Source organism: Oreochromis niloticus, linkage group LG7 (genome assembly GCF_001858045.2).
Source record: "Oreochromis niloticus isolate F11D_XX linkage group LG7, O_niloticus_UMD_NMBU, whole genome shotgun sequence".
NCBI lineage: Eukaryota > Metazoa > Chordata > Actinopteri > Cichliformes > Cichlidae > Oreochromis > Oreochromis niloticus.
Window position 1 is genome coordinate 52,260,864 of NC_031972.2, and position 18,754 is coordinate 52,279,617.

Sequence of the window (18,754 nt, forward strand, 5' to 3'; positions counted from 1 at the left end):
GCATCACCCTTTATTCACGTGTTAAATACATTTTCCCTTTGTCATTTCTCATTGTTAAACATAACTTAACTGGCCATCTATGTCTGCCCTCCAGGTTTGATTTCTTTGCATGTGTGAATTTGATGGGTTGTTACCAACATCTGTTGAGAATTGCATGCCAGTAGCACCTTTAGAAATACATTTGCTTAGAAAATTGGTGGCGTGTTCAATACTTCTTTTACTCAGTGTATATGGTTTGAAAAGAGGAGTCAAAAAAGCCATCTATGTCCACTGTGAATGACCCTCTTTGAACAGAGGCGGTGGCTTATGACACCAACTGTCTGCCATCTATAATCCAGTTTTGAGATCCCTCCCCAGACGCCTTAACGCCCACTCACATCCTGGGCCTTTTGACCTCAGGAAATCGCATGATAGGGTGGGGCTAGGTTTCACAATGAGTTCACCTGAAACCTTGGGTGATTGTGAGTTACACCCGTTTTCACACCTTGGCTCGTGTGATTAGTTAGAGGATTGTTAGGGGTCTATTTCCCTCTTGGGGGGGACACTCTCATAGGGCTTAAATCTGGGACTCTCTACCATTTGACCTTAGAACTGAAGAAGCTTCTCGGATAAGAGGTGAAGCATCGTCAAGCAACTTAAAGAAGTCCAGATGCTTTTCTTTCCAAGCTCCTTAAACTACAATAACCTGAATGACTGAGAACCTTCACAGACAGTTTACATTAGACTTGTCTTGTTAACAGTCACTCTAAAAGGTTCATGCTGGATCCTGACTAACTTTCAGTAAAAGTGCACACTTCTGACCAAATGAATTACCACCTCTCCAATCTAGTGCATTCCAGAGGGGTTCATCTGTCATTTATGATTAATAGTTCAAAATGTAAGTGTTAAAATATCGAGTTGCTAAAAAACACTCAGGTATTAGGAGCCCACAAACAGACCAACAGTCTTACAATGAATGAATGGTGAAATGCTTTGCCGCCTCAGCTCCAGCTTTCCTTTGTTTATAATTCTTTGAGTGGTGGATTGGTGACACTGACAGAAAAAAAAATCACCTTTGTCTAAGTAAATGTTCTTCTCTTTCAAACCTCACTCGGTATCTGACTATGGGAAGCGTCGTATGGCATGATCAATCACAGAAGGTGCTTGGAATAGATAAAAACCTCACTTGATTTTCAGAGAACTAGGGTTACCCTGGTAACCAAATGTTACTACATTAGAAAGCTTTATTTTAATAATATGCAATAATATTTTACAGTATTATTATAGCTGTTAATTCATGTCCAGAATACTTCTTTCATTAATAAAACTACTGAGAGAGAAAAAAAAGATTTTTATAGTTTCCAAAAACAGCTCATCAGTCCCAATATATGGTGAGTACATGCTGAACTTTCAACGCCTGCTAATAAGTAAGCTTTTATGACAGTACTAAATACCTGTCTCAGAGAGAAACTCGTTTGCTGCAAGCTGTACGTTCTGTGACTTTGATCTTGTGGTCTGAACACTTCTACTTGCAGACTAGAAGTGAAAAAAAAAACAAAACGTGTGGTCTTGCAACAGCCACTATCTCATTTTTACTTAAGTGTTTGTGTTCACTCACCCTCAGCTTTCCAATTATACTGCCGAGTAGCAGACAGATACACAAATAACTGCATTTAACTGCAATATTTGCATTCACAAAACAAAATTAATTAGATATAGAGTTTAGCTCAGTTACAGTTTTTGATAGACAACAACTTAAATTTAAATAAAAGGCAAACATTGCAAAAAAAAAACACTATTATCAACAGACCAACCCATGGAGTTGACGGATCCACCCTACAGAGAGTAATTCGTTCCTAATGTTTATAACTGAAATACCAAAGATGCTTTTTATTTGGTGGCATTTAAGATGATTTATCGAACTATGCACCACCAGTAAATAAAGCTACCTGCGTGAATCCTTTAGTTAATGGCCCTCATAGCCACTGAATTTTAATGAACCTTCTAAGAAATGCGGCATTATTTTTAAACTTATTTTTTTGCCTCAACACTAAGCTAATACTCACACACAGGGTCCCACCCACTACTTCCGTTGATATGTTCAACACTGCGTATTGGACGATTAAAATGTGTGAAATTAGGTAACTGTGAGTGAATCTAAAAAAAAAAAAACACCTAAGGAAAAAGTGCAGTTCTCTCTTTGCGAATAGTTAAATGGACAGGAAAAATCAATTCAACGCGATTTGTTCCACACAGATTATTTGTCATCTATTAAAGATGTCATTTTCCATAAATTACGCCATTACGTCAAAATGTGCCACCAGCCTCTTTTTTTTCCATGATGTGCATGTGTATGTAGCCATTTTACAGCGAGAGGATGAGTTATAGCTGAGATAATTGTCTCCATAGTGAGCGGTGATCGCCCACGTGCAAGGCTGATACACAGCAGGTGGGAGGTGAACATACTGTACAAACACTTACACTCTACTCTTTGCACTGCATCTGCTCCATAACTGGAAAATAGCCAGGCAGCAAACCCTATACGAGGTCAGCAGCAGTGCATGCATGTGCAGTTATGCTCTCAAACAGGATTTTCAAAAGCCTGCCCCTGTTTTGATTTAGATTTCCAGGTTTTGCAAATGTGATTTAATGTAGCTGTCAGATTACACGACCAATTGGTTACACGCTTTGCAGACTGTTAGATTTAATTAATTTTCAGTATGTTCATGGGTTATATGGCCATAAAAATGCCCTGTCTGCTTCCACTTTGGATTTTGATTGCCTCCTCCTTACAGCATGCTTTCCACAACCACCAAGCACCGCTTCTAATCAGAGGAGAGCAAACACACGTACGGTATACTATTCAGAGGAGGGAACAAAAAAATACACATTATGCAAGAAATACTCTATTTTGGTCCATTGATGGCATTGTCACTGGAAAAATTGTATATATAAGTGGTAAAAAGAAAGAAGCCTTTATAAATCCCTGATTTCACAATCCAGTACCTACCAGTGACACTAGATGAATGTCAGTAATTTTTATAAGTTGCTTATTTTTACATCGAAAGAAATAATTTAGCATCAGGTAAAACTACATTGAAGAGAACTACACAGTTTTGTATTACAACAGGAAATACTGTGCATTCGGCAGACCTGCAGCATAAAGCTGTCAATTTCCCATTAATTTCAAATATTAAGATTTTATGTTTATCTCTCAGAATAAGAGAGAAAACACACACAGGCACACAAAGTCCAGGTTTGGTGCATGTTTTAACAGATTTTGCTCTTTAAAACAACATATAAACATCAGTATCCAAATTATCTGATGGGACTCTGGCTCAGCAGGAAGACTGGCATGTCTTTCGTTACCTCTCCATATGCTAAATCTAGCTTGGTTTGATCTGATTGGGCTGATCTGAAACATTCTCCTCTGAGAAGTTGATTCACGGCGGCATGTCACATATCACCAGCCTTCAGCTAGCTATGAGAAACAACCAGTTTTGCCTTCTCGGTTCATCGCCACCTACTAGAACACCAAAAAAGGGGGAAAAGATTCCAATCTTTTTAATTAAAATGATCAAATTTCCATTGATGCATTATATCAATATCATCCTTTTGAGATTCATAAGTTAGTTAAAACTGCAAAGCCAGAATTTCACGTCACACCTCCACACAGATCAACACTTGTCACATAGCTGTGTCTGAGTGTGCACGGGTCTGCGGTAGGGCTGCCACAAACGATTATTTTGATAGTCGACTAGTCACCGATTATTTTTGCAATTAGTCGACTAATCAAATCACGCATCCATTGGATGTAAAACGTACAGCTTATTTCACCAGCATGCATCTGCTCTTATATAACTATCATTAGCTTACAGCTTGAAGTATTTAAGGCATGTGCTAACTGAAAATAAAGACAAGATGATAGTTTATTAGACTTGTAATTAAATTTGCAGATTGTCTCGGTGGAGTTTAATAACCTCAGCCATCTGCTCCTTGCTCCCTAATTTATAACAGGACATTGGAGTAAATTCTCGATCATCTCACATTTCTGTTTAATCAGTTTTCTGTTTGACGTTTATTTAGCTGTGTGAAAACTATAACTTTAATCTCAGCCCAACCGATTTACTCAGGAGCAAATAAAACACTGAAAAAAGCCAAACAATAACATTTTTAAGTTATCTAAGTGACTCATATATCATGTTTAACCTGAGCAGCGAAAGACCACGGGGGGTCTGAAAATGATGTGCCGGGAGTTCGGTGTCCTCGCCGGCTCCAGTGAACCTTAAACCCTGTAGCTATCGAGCTGGTGGGTCTCCGAAAACGTCGGAGCACTTTTGCAAATATGTGATGTCTTGATAAATCGAGCCAACATTTGAGGTTTACACACCTACATTCTCACCTTAAAATATCTTAAAAGTTTATTTTGTGACCCAGAAAGAGTCATATTAAAACTAAGTAGCTGCCGCCATTATTGGAAACTGGAATTGGCTGAGCCACGCTATGAATTCTGGGATAGGTTCGGCCACGAAGGATACACCCGACCCATCCTTCAAATCTGGGAAAAGGAGGACGCATTTATCGTCCACATTTGTCAGAGTCTCCGAATTCGGACAGCCTTCGTTGCGTCACTGTGACGCAGCGAATGTGGCCTCTGAAGGATGCGGCCCCTGAATTTGGACACAACTACTTCTTCTGACTGCTTCTTCTTCTTCGGTGTTTAACGGCAGCTGGCATCCTTGTAGATGCATTTCTGCCATCTTCTTTTTCAGTCCGTTGTTACACTCTTAAATCCTACTACTTCTTCCTGCATCTTTCAGGATCTTACAAAGCTTCAAACGACGCGTCAACTATTAAATTAGCCATCGACGATTTTGATAGTCGACGTAATTGTGACTAGTCGACTAATCGTGGCAGCCCTAGCCACGAATAGTCGACGTAATTGTGACTAGTCGACTAATCGTGGCAGCCCTAGCCTGCGCCACATAAGCTAATCCCTTGTCTTCTGTATGATTTGGACTTCATGTGTGTGTCCATGTAAATATTCGTGTGTGCGTATGTGTTGTTTTTAAGCTTGAGATGATGAATGAGAGGTAGATCTCACTGTAAGAGTGCAGAGTTTCTCAGAGTAGAAACTTATCAGTCACAACGTAGACCTGTCCTGAAGCACACCGCACCTTATCCACTTATCACTCTTGGGATTTTAATTAATAAAATGACCATCACGTTGATAGAGCTTAAAACTAGACATTAAACTCATCCGGAAAATATTTACTGAAGACACGGATCAAGGGAGTTAAGGCATAATTTTTTTAATTTTCCTAAAGGCCAAACCATTAGAAAGAATGTAGGATTAAGGCATGTTTTGCATAAACAGCCAAACTTAAGACAGCAAAGTTTCTGAGCAATGTTTTTCACCTACTTTCTCACCAGCTCTGCTGTTTCCCTCTTCTCTGTCACGTTTGTGTCAGCACCTAACTCTGTCTATTTTACCGACTGAGCTACTATCTGTGCACTGTTGCTTTACCCTGATAACGTTATCCATCTTAGGATCCTGAGGTTTAAAGTCATTAGAGTTAACGTCACTGCTACTTTTGTTTGCACATTTGGCATCTGCTAACTTTCCTGAAACAGCAGATGCCGAAAGTGCAAACAAAAGAGTTTGTAACCTCACAGAGAGAGGAAGCGAGAACACGGCAGGTGTTGTCCTGGTCGACCATCGGTTCACCTCTGCAGCGCTTCTGCATAGTTGCTCCTCACTAGTGCAAAATTTGGGCTAAACATTATAATATTGATGTGGTAACTTCCCAAAACAAAAGTGCTAGAATGTTTTACCAAAAAAAAGACAAAAGGACCAAAAAATAATCTAGCACGTAAAGGAAAGTGAGGGAGAGAGTGAGGGAGCAAAGACACATAGAAAACAACCCAGAGTGCAATCAAAGGAGGCTGCAGGAGGGGCTCGGCTTTGCTATAGGGATACCTACATTCCTGTACTTATATTCATGCATCAACTACAAAAGCACATTTACATGTGGTTTTCATGTGGATGTGTCAATATTGATGTAAAGACAAGTAATTCTTCACTGTCAAAGCAATGGTGTTTGCAACTAAGTTATCATTAGCTAGCTATCTAAGGCCTCAGTCCCACAGGCCGAAAGAACAATCAGTAACCTACTGACAAGCTCTGGTTGGTAGGAAAAATGGCCAACTCCATCCAGTTGGCCATGGGTTGCTGGCTGTCACTGGGACAACCAAGCAACCTCTAGCAATCACTTAGTAATGGGAATCCATGCTTTCCCCTGACTGTTCTCTGAGCTTGCGTGACTGGTGCTTTAGCAATCAGTTTCATAGCAATTCCCAGCAACCACTCCAGAATCAGCTGGGGAATACTCACTTCCTTTAGCCCTTTGTGACAGGGGCCTATCACCGATCCATCAGCTACCAGTTTCAGGGTCACTGTAGTCAGCCCTGTTGGCCAGTACTGACAAGGCAGTAGCAGTACATGCGATACATTCTCCTCTAAGAAGTTGATTTCTGGCACCAGGTCACACATCACCAGCCTTCAGCTAACTATGACAAAGTTCATCGCCTTAACATTGGTTTCCACCTAATAAGAAAAGAATTCAACATTTTTAGTCTGACAATGGTGGATGAAACCTTTTTATAAAGATTTGGTGTGACATGGCGACAATCTACTGCTAAACTTGCCAATGGCAGAACATCTGGTGTCAGTCTTCAACCCAACGCCAGTGTGAGAGGAGACCGTTTTTCCTTTTCTTTTCTTTTTATAAATGTACATATAAATGATCAACTTTGATTTACAATTTCTTCTGATCTGATCTTTGAGCAACCAGTGTATTGTTTTTCTGCTGATTGCTCAATGTGCGATGTGTCTTCTTGTTAAAGAAAACTGACTGATTGGCTCAAACAAATATTTTTGGTTGATAAACATTTGTTACTGTTGCAAAGAAAATGACATTCATAAATAAATAACGATGCAATCACAGAGGCTGACTCAGCGCATTCTGCTCATAAACAACCTGTTCACTATATAGTTTCCCATCAGAATACTAGTTCAGTGTCAGCAGAACATCTGAAACCTAAAACCTGAGCCTGGTTTATAAAACAGTGGCATGAGACCCATGCATCACGGTTGGATGGAAGATGTGGGCTCGTTGGTTAAACACAAATTGAATCAAATCAGCCTTCGAAGTGTACGATCCCTCCACTAGTGGATGGAATATTTTGGATTCTTCAAGACAAGCAGGGAATAAAATCTTATATTCTGGCTCGCACAAGCAGCTTCCTCAAGCCAACTGTGGCTTCATCACCAGCGTGTGAACTGAGCTGCAGTTAGCAGTTTCAGGAACCAACAGGCCGAAACTGCTGCGCTCAACACTGGTAGATAAACACCCTATGATCCCCCTCTATGGAGTTCATGAGTGTGTGTGAATGCAAAATATGCACACGTTTTCCTGTTTGTGTGGAACACTGTGGCATGTTCACTCAGTGTTCCCTCAGCGTGTTTACCAATCTCAAAGCTAACGGAGCAAGTGCTTCCACAAAGGGCTGCCAAAACACAGAAGACAGCTAATAAAGGATGGCATTCATTCTAACCCAGTACTTATTCACATGCCTGTGCACAGCAAAATGTCAAGCCACCCTCTCAGTTATGGTCCGAGAGAAACACAAAAACAAGCCCGTTATTTTTGCAACAATGGACACAGCTCAGACATTTTAATATACTACAAGATGAAAACAGCAAAAGCAAACAACAACGGCAACAGCTATTATTGATGAAGCCAATACATAAATGCACAGACTGGCAAAATACAGTAATGGAAAAACATTTAACTCGGGGTAATTATATGCCGGAGAAACAAATGAGCACAGTTCCAGGAAAACAGTTCATTTCCACCTTGCATCGGTACCGAATAATCAACGTGGTCCATTAGCATGCTTCAAAATTACAATGCACACATACCTAGCATGGGAAATGCATGTAATGGGATATTATAACGTCTCGCCAAACTAAACACTAAGCACTTTCACTGTCCTTGCTTGAGAGCACAAAATTCAATTAGCGAATTTCATTGCAGAGTGGTGGAAGCGCCACTTGCTATTCAGACTTCATATCAGTTAGCCAGACTCAATCTCTGTCCCTCCTTAATTGCAGCTATAATAACAAGCTTGCAATTGTGGTGACTGCATACGTGCCTCAGGAGTGTGTGCGTGCGCCTTCACATCACAGACTGTAGATAAAAGACGGGCATCAGGTTAGCTTTATGGCCATCGTCATCGTAATTTCCTGGAGCTAGAAGTTACCATATTTTTGATGAGATCTATCAACGAATGAGGACAAATTTGTTAGAAAACTGCATAAGTAAACTGTATGACTCCAATGCGCGAACACAGATGCCTGCTAATCCGTGCTAAAGTAGCCACTCGCCAAAAATGGACCGATGACTTCTTCGATGTGCTGTTCCATGCAGCAGGCCATATTATTTAGACAGTTAATGCGATTTTTAAAAAAAGAAGAAGAAAACACTGAAAAACCAACAATGCCTGAAAAACCATCAGGCCCGTGTCAAAGCAAATGTCAAAGCATGTCAATTCAAGTGGCCACATCTCTAACTTAAAACCTTAACAAAATCCAAACATGTGAGTTAAAAAAAGAATAATACTAATATTTGATGCAGATGATATGAAGGGAGAAATTAGCAATAGAGACCAAAACCATTTGAATTTTTGAACATGGAGACTGCCTCAAGTGGCTATTTAAAGAACTGCAGTTTTTTCTCACTTCTACATTGGCTTCATTTTTCACCCCTGAAGGTCCCTGCTTGGTTTAAATGCATACATCCCATCATCTAGACAGTATAATAGGTGGACTGTGGAATGCATGCTGTGTTTCAATCAGTGCACTGGACAGCAGAAGTCTTGACCAGGTGTCAGCTCATCAAGGTAAATCATTTTGATTTTTGAGAGCACCCGCCACGTCTGTCCCTCCCTCTCCAATCAGCATCTGGGAGTGTGCTGTGTCCCTGCTTGCCCCTCCATAATACTTTATTCAGTAGCGGGACTTACCCTGCCATCAGAAAAACCAACAGATGACACGTCTTTGCAGGGATTTGAGAGCATCCCCACACTCAGAGAAATCAACTGCCGAGAAGCACTTCCATGGACAAGAATATGGAGGAAGAGGATAAGCTGACAATGTGGAACGATGCGCTCTGTTTTACGTCAAACCCTAATTACTTTTGTTTAATGCAAGGCGAAATTTCTTGACCTCTTGACAGTGTCTCTAATGAAGTGGCGTACAGTGTACACTCATACCGTTACCTTTTGTTCTTCTCTCATACTTTAAACTTCAGAAAAGCACACCTCTGCGCAGATTACTGTTAGATGCTGTGAGAAAGATGCTGCCAGAAGCAATAATGTCACTTTGCATTTCATTACTGCGCTGCATACCGCCACCACAGCAAATTTATGTAGTGAAGAGATTTTGTCAATTAGCGCTAAAATGTATTATCACATTATTATTTGAGGTAAATTGTGATTAATGATGCATTCCACAACATGGATAATGTGCTGTTTACAGTACCTGAGGGACTTGATCGTATAACACCAGCTAAAACGTTAAAAAAAAAAAAAAAAAACTACAATCAGGTTTTATTAAAGTTTACAAACAACTTTTCTGCTTTATGCTTGTTTTAGATTATTTACAGCGACAAAAACAAGAGTTTGCACCTCATACATCATTTTGGAGTCCTGTTAAAAATTTAAGTACACCCCTAGGGTAAGCAGCAGCCCGGTGCTGTTAATCAAATGCACTTGATTAAATGATCATCAAGTGTGAGCACCTCTATAAAAGCATAAGTTTTGGCAGTTTATTAGTGTGGAGCATTCAGATGTGCGCTGACACAATGCAACAATGTTCCTAGCAAATACACCCCAAGGTCAGACTGTGTAGTGCTCAGAGAAACTGCAAACAAACCCCGAGAGGTAGATCTTAAGACTCTACAGGCCTCAGTTGGCATCTTAAATGTTAAAGTTCAAGGCAGTACAATTAGAAAAAAAGAAAGAAAAGGAACATGCCAGCACAGCTTAGATTAGACAAGAAAGAGCAGCATCCGCTTGACAGAAGAGACCAAATGAAACAGAAAATCAGCACATCAGAGCTAACACCTCATATAAACTGTCAACCACAGTGGTCAAGAGGTGATGATATGGGTTTATTTTGCTGCTATATGACCTGAGAACCTAGCAGTCATTGATTTGACTACGATAAGTATTCTAGAGTCAAATATGAGGTCGTCTTATTGCTAAAACTAAAAATTGGCCAAAAACTAGTTCGTGCAACAGGACAATGATCACAATTGCAGCAGAAAATCTATAACACAATGGCTGAAAAAGAAAAAAATAAAGGTGTTGCAATGCGCAACCTAGTCCAAACCTCAACCTGACAGAAAGGCTGTGGCAGGACCTTAACAAAGCTCTGCATAAATGAACATCCACAAACCTCAATGAACTGAAGCATGTTGTAAAGAGAAGTGAACCAAAATTCCTTCACAAGAATTAAGAGACTGATAAAGTCATACAGAGTCTTATAAAAACTTTCCTTTTCACATGACTGTGGAGTGAAATTAAATTTCTGGTTCTGACAGAGCTGAACACAGCTCAGCTGTGTGTACAGCGTGCACCCAAACAAAGAGCTGGTTGCTGAGGGGCACAGAACAAGATCATAACCCCTTAAAATGTCAGTCTCTTCAGCCTTCCTGCTGCAGCGGCCAATACCTCTTTTCCCGACTGGTTCCTTTTAGAAAGAATGCCACAAGCAGACAGCTGGGACTACAGACTGAAGCACTTCCATAGCAGGAACTTGACTTTTGTTGATTTGAAGAAAAAGGCCAAACAAAGGCAAACAAAAAACTTGCATATTGTGGATATAAATAGTACTTAGCAACCTACGTCAGGTATACTAAAGTCTTGCAGAGAGTGTTTCAAGCACGTAGGGTAAGATACGCACAGATCAGATATATAGAAATGCATGTTGTCTGAATATGATGCCACGTGAGATAAGTGAAGCCAGCTGGTGTTTCCTATTTGAGTTTCTGCTGAGGGAGAGTGTCCTCTGTTAGTGCTTGCTTTCACTATTCTCACAAGCTCAAAGACCTGCAAGTCTTTGAGTAGTCTCAGTTCTTGAGAATCTCTTTTACGATGGGTTTATAAGCTTTTCATCTCCTGCAGATTATCCAACTGCACTGTTACTTCACTTGTCTATGACCAGAAAATGTATAAAGTAGGTTCGAATGACGTCTCTTCAATTCACCCTTTGTATTTCAGAACGACTACATATGGTTAAGGAAAGAGGATATACCGTACTTCAAAATATCTTGCTAGCCTGATTATTTCCATGATTTCATCTTGGTACCATGAGAAATCGGGAGAACAATACAGTGTAGGGCGCCCTTGTGCTGCTTTTACCCTTTGATGAATGGACTGAACATGCCCTCTGAAGATGTCCTGTTGTACTGGGCACTGAGACGTTAGAGGCAAATCCATGTTGCAGTCTATGTTGAATTCACAGACCGGATCCAACACGTCTCACAGATGATTACACTGAAACCCGCGGAGTCTGGAAACCAAGCCCACAACATAAACTATTTAGGGCCACTGCTAACAGGGAATACTGTTGCCATGAGCGGCTATATGTGACGAATGCAAGGATGAAAGATTTCCCAGGAGAACATTACCTAAAGCTTCATACTGCTTCTCCCAGTTTGCTTTTCTCCCCTAATGTGCATCCTTCTGCCATTTACTCCCAGAGTAAACAGCAGCACTGCACCCAGATATCCACGTGATACAGTTAGGTCCATAATTCCTTGGACAAAGATGGTTTTTCGCAGTTTTTCCTCTGTACATCACCACAGGAGCAAAGCCAATATATGATTGAAGTGCTGACTTTCAGCTTCAATTTAAGAGGTTTTACGAGGATTTTGTTAAATGTTTAGGAATTAGAGTGATTTTTATACACAGTCTGCAGCATCATGGCTACAAGGTTCATTGTTGCATGATAAATAAAGGAGATTTAATATCTGAAATTGATTCAAAGTGAGCTTGAATCAGGCTAACTGCGACCTGTCCAGGGTGAGGCCGTCATTTGCACTAGACAGTGCAAATCAGGAAGCCAATCACTGACTAATAAAAATCTGAAACAATAAAACAAACCTACGAGAGAGATACCAAAAGTTTAGGAATGGCCAATTCAGGAATCTGGTAGATTCTTGAAAAGAATCAATGCACTGACCAGGTCAACGCCACTAAAAGGCCTGAAATACTACAGAAAACAAGTAAAGTGCACGATGACGGAATTATTTGCATGCTTAAGGAGATAAACTTCAAGAGATTCAACCAAGTCAAGAACACTCTCAAGGAAGTAGGTGTATCATTATCAAGGTCTACAATCAAGAAACGCCTTCATGAATGGAAATACACAGGGTTTAGAAAGAGGTGCAAACCACTGGAACAGGAAGACTAAATTAAATTAAACAGAAACCATCTAAAAGAAACTTCACAGTTCTGAAAGGACAAGTCTGTGGACAGATAAACCCAAGATGAACTTGTACCAGAATGATGTGAAGAGAAAAGTATGGCGCAGAAGAGAAACAGCTCACGATCTGAAACGCACCACATCATCTGTCAAACACGATGAAGGTAGTGTTATGGCATGGACATGGGCGCCAGTGGAACCAAGCCACTAGTGTTTATTAATGATGTGACTGCTGACGGAAGTAGCAGGATGAATCGGTGGCTGTACTCTTTCATCACATTCATCCAAATACTGCAAAAGTGATAAGACAGCGCTTCACAGTGCAAACAGATCATGACCTGAAGCATACTGCAAAAGCAACTCTAGAATTCCTCAAGCCTAAAACATTAGATTTTTTAATGAACAAGTCAGTCACCTGATCTCAGCCCAATAGAGCACGCTATTATATACAAAGCTGAAGGCAGAGATACCCACAAACAAGCAGCAACTGAAGGCTGCATTGAAAGGTCTGGCAGAGCTCATCAAGGGAGGAATGCAATTGTTGTTCATGGGTTCTAGACTTCAGGGAGTCATTGACTGCTAAATACTTTCAAGTATTAAAAGCAGTCTTTATAATTAAAATTACGTTAAAGTATGTTTTACAATTAATGTTGAATTAATTCCTAAACAGTTAATGCAACCCGTTTTGTGAAACCACTTGATTACTTGATTTAAAATCCACTGCGGTGGTGTACAGAGGTAAAACTGCAAAAACTGTGTCCCCATCTGACAAATTATGGACGTAACTGTAAAAAACAACACAGAACTCATCAGACTGAGCCACCGTTTGCCATCGCTCTGTGGCCTAGTTTGGATATTCAGGCCCATTGTAGATGATTTTGGCAACAGACAGGTCAAGATGGGCACATATACCAGCCTGCACTTACAAAGCCCCTTATGAAGTTCTCTATATTCTGACAGCTTTCATTAGTATTAAGTCTTCAGCTATTTGCAAGACAGTAACTCTTCTGTGAAACTGGAGCGCAAACCCAGCCCTCTCTCCCCCAAAAGGATCAGTCAGCCTTTTACACCCTTGACACTGTCACCACTGGCTCTTCTTCTTTGTGCACGTTTTGATAGTTACTATCAAACCACTGCGAGAGCTGTTTTGAAGATGCTCCTACCCAATCACCTACAAATATCCCTGTTTGACAGATGCCTTTGTAACAATATAATCTATTATTAAAACAATACAAGACACAGGCAAATAAGAAATTTCATGGTCATTCGAACAAGAAGGGAAACAGATAAAAAGATATTCTGACACCTGTTATATATCAAATTCTACATCACACAATACCAACATTGTCCAGAGTTTCATCACTTCTGGATTGATTGTGTGGGAGGGTGCATGCATGGCTGTGCATGTACACTCAAGTAGGTGGAGAGGGCAGTATCACATAACCTTATCCTTAATATAGTATACAAAATAAAAAAATGTCAGGTATACAAACCCCTAGGGAGCATTTGTACCTTTATACTCTCCTTTGCTAAGCCCTTCCTAAACAGCCTCTGTCCAATATAAGGAACCCTAACAGGACAGTCAAGTTTTAATAAGCAAAGATGCTGAAAAAGTATTCAAATAAGTAATCATAACAGAACATAATCTTGGTATTAAATGAATATATACCACTCAAGTAAACTCGAGTGCAGTTTAAGAGACAATTAGGTTTACTAGCCAAATGAGATGAAGAGGGATGCCCAAGGAAACAATTTCAAAATACCCCTTGTTTGATCTGATTCATAACATATGTGGAATCTACCGTTCTTCTAAAGATTCGCTTATTATTTGGTGACCATCAGAATTATGATCAGGATAGAAATGTTTTGTCACAGGATGAAAGCGAACAGAAAAACTGCAGTGACTCTTCCTTTTAAAGAAAAAGGGGACCCAAATCATGCCGGCAAACATAAGAGAGCTACCAAATCCTTTTACTTGCTTCACTGTTTGGGTTCAAAGGCTCAGATTTTCCCTATATTTCTCATTAATCTGTACATTATTCACTTCAACACCACATTTTCCTAATGTGTTCCTAACTCTTTGCATGTTATCGAACCCATACCAACCTGTTATCACAGAGCAAGCAGGCCCTCTGAATGCCCTGTTGTGTCTGCCACCAAGGCATAAGCAGAAGATCCTTTAAATTCTGTTTCCAGTTAAAAGTTTGTCTCTTCTCAGAACACAGTTATTAGGGAATCACCAGCGGAGATCATAAGTTCACCTTAAATCTTGCTATTTTGATTGTTTGGCCTTTTACCAAATCCCTACAGCTAGGCTAGCCACTTCCCCCACATCCAAATGGCTGGTTACAAGAGCCAGCTGTTCAATTTGCCAGGAAACCTTGAGGATTACAATCACAAGACACTAAAATCTGACAACACTAACTGCTGTGGTCCATAAAACTGACTAAAGCGAGCGCAATATTTTCAAAAGCATCATTGAATTCAAATAAACTGCACAAATTGAAGCACTACTCCTTCTTTGTACGAGAAACAATTAAACCATCTTTTAAAAAAATGCTCCGTGACCCCAGCCTACACGTACTGTGACCTCACATGGAGTCCAGACCACGCAGCTAGAGTATGTAAAAAGATGCACCAAAAGCTGGTGGGAGGAAACCAGCTGCAGGGAAATGATCAAAGCACACCTCCCACCACAGATTCTTGTGAAATTATGAATGTATAGTATCTGCAGCTATGTGACTAAAAATATATGGAGACATCAACAAGTTCAGTGAAAACGTTCATAAGCAAACAAAAGCTAAAGTTATTCTTGACACAGTCGATTTCTCTCAGATCTTTTTGAATTGGCTCCTGATTGGGTTTCATTAAAAATTCAATGATATATACTTTGGCTTAACAAGCAAAGAGGAAAGACAGGGCGGTGACAGTGATAGACAGCGTAGTGATTTCTTTCTCTACTTAAGAAAATGAATGACGTGAAGACTACAGTCAAATACAGCACGGCTGCTACTCTCTACCCGTACCCGTGAGTGCATTTGCCTTTTAATATGTGACAAAATGGAGAAACACAGAGTTTCTACCAAATACAGCTGGAATTTGCAGGAGAAAAAGAAGCCTGACCTATTTCTCTGAATGAATGGAAATGACCTACGCTGTGGGCCTGCATGAATCTAAATTGAGTCACCAAGGGTATCCTGTGCAACAGTGTTCTGTTTGATTTAGAAACTGCTCCCCTGCTGATTCGAGGCAGGACAGGGGATGGCTGTGCCCACTAGGCCTTGAGGGGGGAATGTTTCAATGGCAGACGTCTCCAGCAGCACCCTACTCCCAGACTCCGCACCAGACAAGCAGAGCAACACAAATGCAATTAGGTGCAGGGGGAGCAGACACAAACGTGTTCACACGCATACGTCTCTTTGCTACAGCCTAAAATCCAGTTCCTGCTGCCCCCTGTCTCAGCTGAGCCCTCTTTCTTATAGGTTGCATTTGAACAAACATCATATCAAACCATCTGTTGAAACCTGGTAGATTCAAGAAGTTGTTTCTTAAGTGGCTAATAAAAGGAAGTAGAGTGAGTTTCAGAGGTTATTTTCTAAATTAAACATCAGATTAAAAAGTGAAGACAATGGGGAAAATACCTTAAGTCGCTCACGGAAAGCTGACTATTAAACATTATTCAACATTAAAAGGAAAGCTCTGAAATTCTCTGAATTTAAATGCTTTTCATTCAAACTTGGCTTGTGGATGCCGTTCCTGTTAATCAACTGACAAATGATTCATTTTGACAACATAAAAGGTGAAAGAGGGCCATCTTTGTGGGAGTGTTTGCTTGATTGGCATGTGTCTCAGCTTATCGCTTTAAACAAAAACGACACAAAAATGTCAGCGCTTCGTCACGACATAATTTTTAAGGAACCTTAAGGTTGCGTGGCTCCCCTTTGGATTTTGGTTGCAAGCTTATGTGTAGCTCTAAAGTTATTCAGACATCAAAAACAGGAAACTGTAAAACACAAGCCCTTGCCTTTCTAGTAAACGTGCCAAATATAGAAAGTACAATAAAGGCTTTCCACAATAATCTTATTACAACACTTTTGTGAATGAAGCCTTTACCGCAGTATGAAAGGAAATACTTGTGTAGGGATTTATTGGAGCTTTATGAGACAGGTGATCTGTAATTAGGAGGTACACGTCATATTTTCATTCATACGCAAATTCAACAGTGCCTCAAGAAGAAAGGCCTCACACTGGACCAGAGCGCAGTGGCTGGAAAGGTAACCACTACCTGTTATGCTGATGTGTGAAAGAAGCCCCTCTGCCTGCGTCTTTGGCCTCTAGCTGACCTCCCTCTGCCTGCAGACAGACCACTTAACACTGCCTCCCCACCTGTAGAGACGTCTGAAGAACAGGCCGCACTTCAGAACCATGCAGTCAGTGATTGGGCCATGATTACCATGGGCACTTGACTCATTTCATCTCCTCTAAAGCACTAAACTTTGGGGCATCAGGCACAGAGATGGATTCTTCTTCCCATCTATATTTTCTGATTGTGTAGATTAATACCAGTGTAGAAACACTTTAGTTACAACTTTTTTCTGATGCAAAATATGCATGAATGCAAAATGCTGAATATCTGAAATGTTGCATTTATTATGCATCTAATGTTGTTGTTTTTTTTCCATAGTGATGCGTTGCGAAGGTAATTTCTCTGCTGAGGTTTTCGAGTAGGTAGTGGAACTGATGTTTGCAAGGAGGTGTCATTCTGTATCAACCGAAGAGCAGTTTGATAAAGCGGCACTGCCTCGGTGACATGAAAGCCCAACTGAGTTCAACAACAGCCGTCATCTCTGCTCTGCTTTTCTGTAGATAAATGCCACTGACAGGAACAGAATTCACTGTGGTAACTGATCAGGTGCCAAGTGCCCTCTCCCCAGTGCCCTGCTGCACCGAAGCCCTCCACGGAGCTGGCATTGGCCTGGCCTGGCCTGGTCTTGCAGCCACGGGCCCAAGCTTTGTAGCTCTACCCTGGACTATTCAAGCTATCTCCAAATCACACCCGCCTGCTGTCAGCTGTCCGACTCACAAACCTAAGCAAACAATTTAAAACCCGGCAGTAAAGACCTGACTAGGAGGCAAAAGTTAAGACGGCAAAGTTGACTTGATCAGAAATCTCATCGTGCATATTTAGGTGGCGTTTATTACACCAGTGTTGCGACTAGCTCAAATATAATTAGTGATAGAAGAGGTGTTATTATGTAGGTCTTTGTCAGAGGACGTGAATGTGTTTTAAAAATACCACAGCAATGAATCAGTGCCCTCACTATCTTTACAGGCAGGCAGAGCTGCTAGGTTTTGTCAACCAGGCCAACAATAAGAGAAGCATACAGGCACCAGAATGAAAGCAGGCAGCAGTGTTTGCACTTATTGTTTGGATTCAGCTAAAAGTGAAATTGCTGTGATTTAATATAAAACAACCAGCCGTTATGCATTTTACCACCATCTCCATGTAAAGCCACCTGGCCCTCCAAAAAGAAAAAAGAAAAAAAAAACATTGGGATGATTAATATTCCATGTCTGGAATACTCAGAAAATATACATATTCTAATCTTTACGGTTTCACAGCCTATAAACCTAATAGGATAATTATTTTATTTTATGTTAGTTTAAAAAATGTTTAAGGCTAGGCTGCAAAACATATACCCAGCTGCCTCGGATGATGCCTATATTATATTGCTACATCACAAAGGTCTGTGACTAAGCATTGAGGTCCATGTTTACAGCATTGTACTCCAAGACTCATCCCAGACCGTCGAGGAAATCTGTGGCCTCCGTGCGTTTGTCTTCGTCCAAAGAAAATTAAAGGTATTCGCACAGGAGCTGAAGTTGAATGCATCGAGGCACGTACTCCCATAAAGGCAGGTGCACCTGTCTGCAGTGGCAGCCTTTTGTACTCACTACCAAATGAGCCACGAATCTACGTGTCGCGCCGTGCGTGCGAAATATAGCATACACGTACATGTAAAAGGAGATGAAATCATCCGTGTCTCTTACCGTTCTGCCTTCAGTCATGGCTCCCCATCATAGCGTTTGGAGTCCAGACCTCTGACGAGCCGTTTATTCCTATCAGGCTGTGTCACTCACTCCCTCTCTCTCGCTCATCCCCATGTCATGTTTCTCTCCGCTGCAGCAGAACCAAGCCACGCCTCCTCCGGTAGCCGCGTG